Below are 5,519 nucleotides of genomic sequence, written 5' to 3' on the forward strand. Positions count from 1 at the left end.
AGGACATGTTCATAAACAATGTAAATATATTTACTATATTCCGTTGCAGGACCAGGGCCTACAACCAGCCAAGAAGCCAGGATGAGAAAGAACCGTTCCTGATGCTTTATGGGACCATTAATGAGTATGGATTGCTATGTCTCTTTAATTTTACCTTGGCTTGAGGGAGCCTTATTTTCCTAGGGATTTGGGTTAGCTCCCAGATGGTAGAAATCAGGATCAATCTTCTTTTCGAGTTAAAAAATCACTCTCACATCCATTCTTGCCATTTCTCCTCTAGGCTCTCATTTCCTACTACCTCGCTTGAAATGACTGCCAGTGGTTTGTGGAATTTGTTTGTTAATTCCCTCAGTCCCAAAAGGTACTTGCTGGTGACATGGCAATAAACTTGACCGGCTCAAATTTCCCAAGTTATCTTGAGTTGCCACCCAATGTTTCTGGGTGGACGGGACCATCACTGACCTCTCTCAAGTTGGACGCTTGGCTTTTCTCACGAGACAAAGGTAGTGACGTGCTTCAAAAGGCTAGGGGGACCGTGTGTTTTACTTCCTTGATTACGTGGGCATATGACTGCTATGTTTCAGGAAGGTCCCCATTTATCAGGCGCTGTTCTAGGCACTAGGGATCCATCAGTGAACAAAACGGACTTATTCCTGCCTTCATGGTTCTTTCCTTCTAGTGCAGTCGGATGGACAAGACGAAATACGCGTGATAAATAGGAGAAGAATGTGGTCTATTAGAAGGTGGTGAGTGCGCATGGGAGCAAGAAGAAACAGAGCAGGGTGGCGGCCTTTGGGTGGGTCCCAGGCTAGTTTCTGGATGGAAGACTAGGAATCCTCTGGGCCCCATCATTTAACTTTGCCAAAGGACATCTGTCTCCAGACAGCACGTGTCATCTACCATTCTCCATCCTAACCCGCTTACCTCCTGCATCGCGTCCTCTGTGCTTTTCGCACTGCTTGCTCTCCCTCTGAGGCCTCCTCCCTGCCCTGGCTCTGTCTTGCTCCCTCCTCTTTTGATCTCTGGTTCCTGGACACCCACTGTGGTCCCCTCTGTGACCATCCTTTGTTAGTTGTCTGGCTTTTGACCCTGGAGCCCAGCTAAGTTCTGAACGAGCCTTACAGTGGCTTCCTGCTGTACTTCCGTTAGGAGAAAAGGTCATTTTCATTGAAACGGGATGGAAATTGGAATAAAACTGTTGAAAAAAAAGCAGAAGTCATTGGCTCTAGAATATGTATATATATATATATATATATATATATTTATGCAATTCAGAAACATGAGCAGTTTTTGTTAAAACACATTACATACAGTTTTGTTAAGTATCTTCCTCTTGGTCAACATCGTCTTGCCTTGATCTGTAGATTTGCAGAGACTAAGGGTGAACATCTCAGAAACGCTGGCCTCCGTGCAAAGAAAGGTGCGTTTTCCCCAGGACCCAATCGGCATTTTGCAATTCATTATTTAAGAGGCGCCGCCAGATCTTTGTTGATACTTTGAAGCAGATCGGAAAGTAGACCTGGATGCCAAGTCCACTCCACCCGACCTGTCTCTGCGGGCCGCCCTCCGCGGCACAGCCCACTTTCTCTGTGTCCCTGCCTCTCCACAATCCTTCACTGCCCCAGCCGCCTCCTGTCTTTATGCCCCATGAATCCCGGGCATCCTGCCATCCCATTACAGCCTCCTTCCGCACTCCCCTCTTCCCGGCCCCCCGCCTCCCCCTCCTCTGACCTCTCAGGCAGTTCCTGGCACCCCTCCAGGACCCCCTACCTTTGGCTGTTAGAGTCTGAGGCGCACAGCAGCTGTGACCGCCTCTCTGCTGGGCCCTGCCACCGGGCTGCACGGAAAGCTCACATGCTCCGGCTCTCAACGCACTGGGGAGCCTGCGTGCGCAGGGCTGCGGGAGCTCCCGGCCCGGCACACCCGGCCTGTGCTGGGAAAGTGTCCTTAAAGAGGACATGGAAGCCCACCCTGTGCCCACTCCCCGAAGTCACCACCGCCTCAAAGGACCAAGGTCCCGCGCAGGTTAAGTTGGAGGTTAAGTGTGTCTCCCATTGTTGCATTTCCTCCCTGCTTAACTTTTGCCAAGTTGTAACCTTCAAGTAAGAGGCGTCACACAGACGCTGCCCTGGGGTGGGTGCCGCTCAGATCCGGGTTAGGGTGTCCTTAGACACCACGGGGGAAGGACGGACAACGATATGGAAACGTGAACAGGGCACTGCTCCAGCTGCACTTTTAAAATAAAAGAACTCAGGGCACCCGAGGGGCTCAGTCTATTAAGCGCTGGACTTTGGCTCAGGTCGTGATGTCACGGTTCATGGGTTCGAGCCCCACATCTGGCTCTGTGCTGACAGCTCAGAGTCTGGAGCCTGCTTCCTTCTGATTCTGTGTCTCCCTCTCTTTCTGCCCCTCCCCCACTCACACTCTGTCTCTCTCAAAAATGAATAAAAATATTAAAAAACGAAAAAAAACAGAATAAGATAAAAGAACTCAAAGCAAACAAATAGGTCCGTTGTAAGAATCAAGTTATCGAGGTAATGTCGGAAGGAAAATTAGGAGAGCGTAGACATTTTTACAGGGACATTGGGCAGGGATGGCCCCGAGCCCAGAACCTTGTGAGTTCCGTGGAGCTTGATGGGTTACGGGTCAACGGCATCACCCCCAAAAATAAATCCTCCGCCCCTCGTTCTTGCTCCCTCCCCCGAACAGCGTTAAGTGTTGTTAGGGGGCTTTAAACTTCTTTTCTCCTTTCAACTCTGTAATTCCCCTCCTTTTTTTTTTAAATACAAGGGGGAGCGAAGACTGAGCAATTTGATCTTCCCCCAGATAGGAAGCAGGGAAACAAGGGCTCTTTGTCTCCACCCGAAGCCCAGAACTATGTCAATGCCAGAAGGCCATGGTGAAAAGGGTGCTGTCAACATTTGGCCTCATTTGCATGTCAGGCTGCCTGCATATTGTGACCTGTGTGGAGGAATGCTGCGCCGCTATCCAGAAAATGCGCCTGCAGAGAAATGGCTGTCCTGGACCCTGCCAGAGAGCAGACGCGGTGTGCGGCATCTCCCGAGTCCCTTCCTCCAACACTCGTCATTCCGAACCCTGTTCAAGTACGTCCCCAGCCTCTGCTCATTGTCCCCTGCAATTCGAATAGCTGCCTCAGTTGTTTCTTTTTTCCTTCCTATTTAGTAGGTCAGCGTACACTTAAAAAAAAGTACTGCCTTCCACCGAGTGCCGGAAAGGGGGCTGGGAAGCTTCCACAAAATATCTACTGCTGTTGCAGGTACCAGTGAGCTGTTTGGCTTGATCTGGGTGGTGTTTGAGCCCAGGATCTAGTTAGATCCCTGCCGGGTCATCCTTCTCCTTTTACAGTGAAGGTATTTTAAAGCTGGAAGTATTCTCTGTGTACTTAGAGAAGGGTTCTACAAATGAAGAAGCTGACTTTTCTAGTACCTTCTAGCCAGTCCATTGTTGACCTAGAAGAAGGACTGCATTCTGACTCTCAGGCTACTTACTTCTGAACTTCAGTTTGTACCTTTACGAACTGATACTTGGCCAGAGATATCGTACATAAAAGTTTACAAGATTTTTTTTTCTCTTAGTTTGATTGTTTTTTATTGTGAAATTATCCTGTTACCTTAGACATTACTTTTAGCTATATTGTATGTAACTTCCTTATTTTGTGGCATCAGAGGGGTTTTTTTTATTGTTGTTTTAATTTCCCCCCTTGCGAACCTTATATCTGAGTTTTGTATTCAAAGCTACAGGGAAAAAGACCTTTTCATACAAATGCAAGTTACAGAGAACGTCAGAAATAGGTGAGTTTTTTATGGCCTTGGTACCTCCCCCTGGATATAGTCTTGGTCAGAAATGAAAGTTAACAGGGTTTGTTTGTTTGTTTTGTTTTGTTTTGTTTTGTTTTGTTTCCCCAGAGAGCGTGTCCTAACATCCAGTTAGAGCGCTTGGTTTCCACACAGGTAGCTGCTATCTGCCAGGATGTGGTGAACATGGTTCATCTCCCCAGATCGGATGGCAACCGATCACTTCCAAATATAGAGGATGTGATGGACGTCCAGGATGGGCCACGGCGGGAGACAGAACACGCGATCGGTCTATACCAGCTGCTTTAAGTGTGATCTCGCGGACAGCAGGGCCGGCCGCGCGGGCTGGTGAAAACACGGAACCGGATTAAAACCTGAACCACACAATGACCGGGCTGGCGAGGCAGCAATTCCGGGGCTGGGTGGGGGGGCGCCGTGAGCGCGCACACACTCTTCTCCAAATCTCTTTTCATGGAAATTCTCCTCCTTCACTTCCTCCCCCGTGGGAAGAGTTGGGTCTTGAACTCTTTGTGGAATCTTCAAACACATAATAAGAATTAATCACCATTAGTTCTCGATTTTAACAGCTGCCTGCTCCCTCGGTAGCCCGCGCAGCTGCACACTTCTCTCCCTCTGCTGACATCATAATCCCATTACAGATGGAAACTTGCACGCATAAAATGCAGATTTAAGCTGATTTTGAAACAACTTATACTTGTTAATTGCTCCAATCTATATCGCAAGCATACAACCCCCGATTTCCTGAGGCAGGGCGGCTCTCCTCGCCCCAGCCCGTGTCCTTTCTTTCTCTCTCGGAGGAAGTGTGGGCCACACCGCGCAGCCCTGTCTGGCAGCCTTCACTTCACTGAGGCATTTGTGGACCAGCGCTGTCCAGAAGTGGCATCTGTCCATCTGTGCCTTGCTCATCCCTGTCCCCAGAAGGCCGGGACTGGCAGCTAAGAAGACGTCCTGCAGCCAGGTGAGCCTGGGGGGCCCCCGCCCGCTGTGCCGCTCTCTGCCCAGGGCCGGCCCTCGCTTTTCTCCGTAAGGAAGTCCAGGGCCCCTTTTCTTTTCTCTTTTCTTTCTTTCTTTTTTTCTTTTTTACAACCAATACTAGGACTAAAGTCTCCCCTCTATTTTTTTTTAAATTTTAAATAGTTTATTGTCAAGTTGGTTCCCATATAACACCCAGTGCTCCTCCCCACAGGTGCCCTCCAGGGCCCCTTTTCTTGACTTGCTGAGTCAAGTGGGAGAAGTTGGCTCCCTGGGTGGGTCTGTGCCCTTTTTCAACAAGACACTTGGTGGACACATCCCTCCCTGTCCCTTGAATTGTGTCTTGTTTTCCCGCAAATTTGTGCGGAGTCTGCAGCATGATCCATGAATGTCCTCAACCTGCGTTGGCGCAGGGTATTGCATCTAGTGAAAAATAATGATCGGAAGCATTTGTGCGCATGAACGCGGGGAACGTGGGGTGTGCGCGTGAACGCCGGGAGGGTGGGGTGTGCCTGTGAAGGCAGCGGCAGGGCTCTGTGTGTTTTGTCCCTGATCTGAGACACTGGCGCATAGGTTTGCTGCCATCAAATGATGTGTAGGTAACTATTTTGTCTTCTAGCAAATTGTAACATGCGTAGAGGGACACGGGGAGGAGTTCTTTTTCAAAATCTACATGTTAAAACAGTAAGTTGATTTTCACTCAGGACAATC

At 49.1% G+C, this 5,519-nt stretch overlaps 1 long non-coding RNA gene across 1 annotated transcript; it reads left to right on the top strand.

The window, feature by feature from the left end:
- Positions 1-1,364: 1,364 nt before the first annotated feature.
- Positions 1,365-3,145, top strand: LOC120244328. The gene is made up of 2 exons (XR_005531535.1): positions 1,365-1,420; positions 2,791-3,145. It is a non-coding gene; the product is annotated as an uncharacterized LOC120244328 (long non-coding RNA).
- The last annotated feature ends 2,374 nt before the right edge of the window (positions 3,146-5,519 follow it).

The sequence above is a fragment of the Hyaena hyaena genome, unplaced genomic scaffold, assembly GCF_003009895.1.
Source record: "Hyaena hyaena isolate Hyena2069 unplaced genomic scaffold, ASM300989v1 scaffold_380, whole genome shotgun sequence".
NCBI lineage: Eukaryota > Metazoa > Chordata > Mammalia > Carnivora > Hyaenidae > Hyaena > Hyaena hyaena.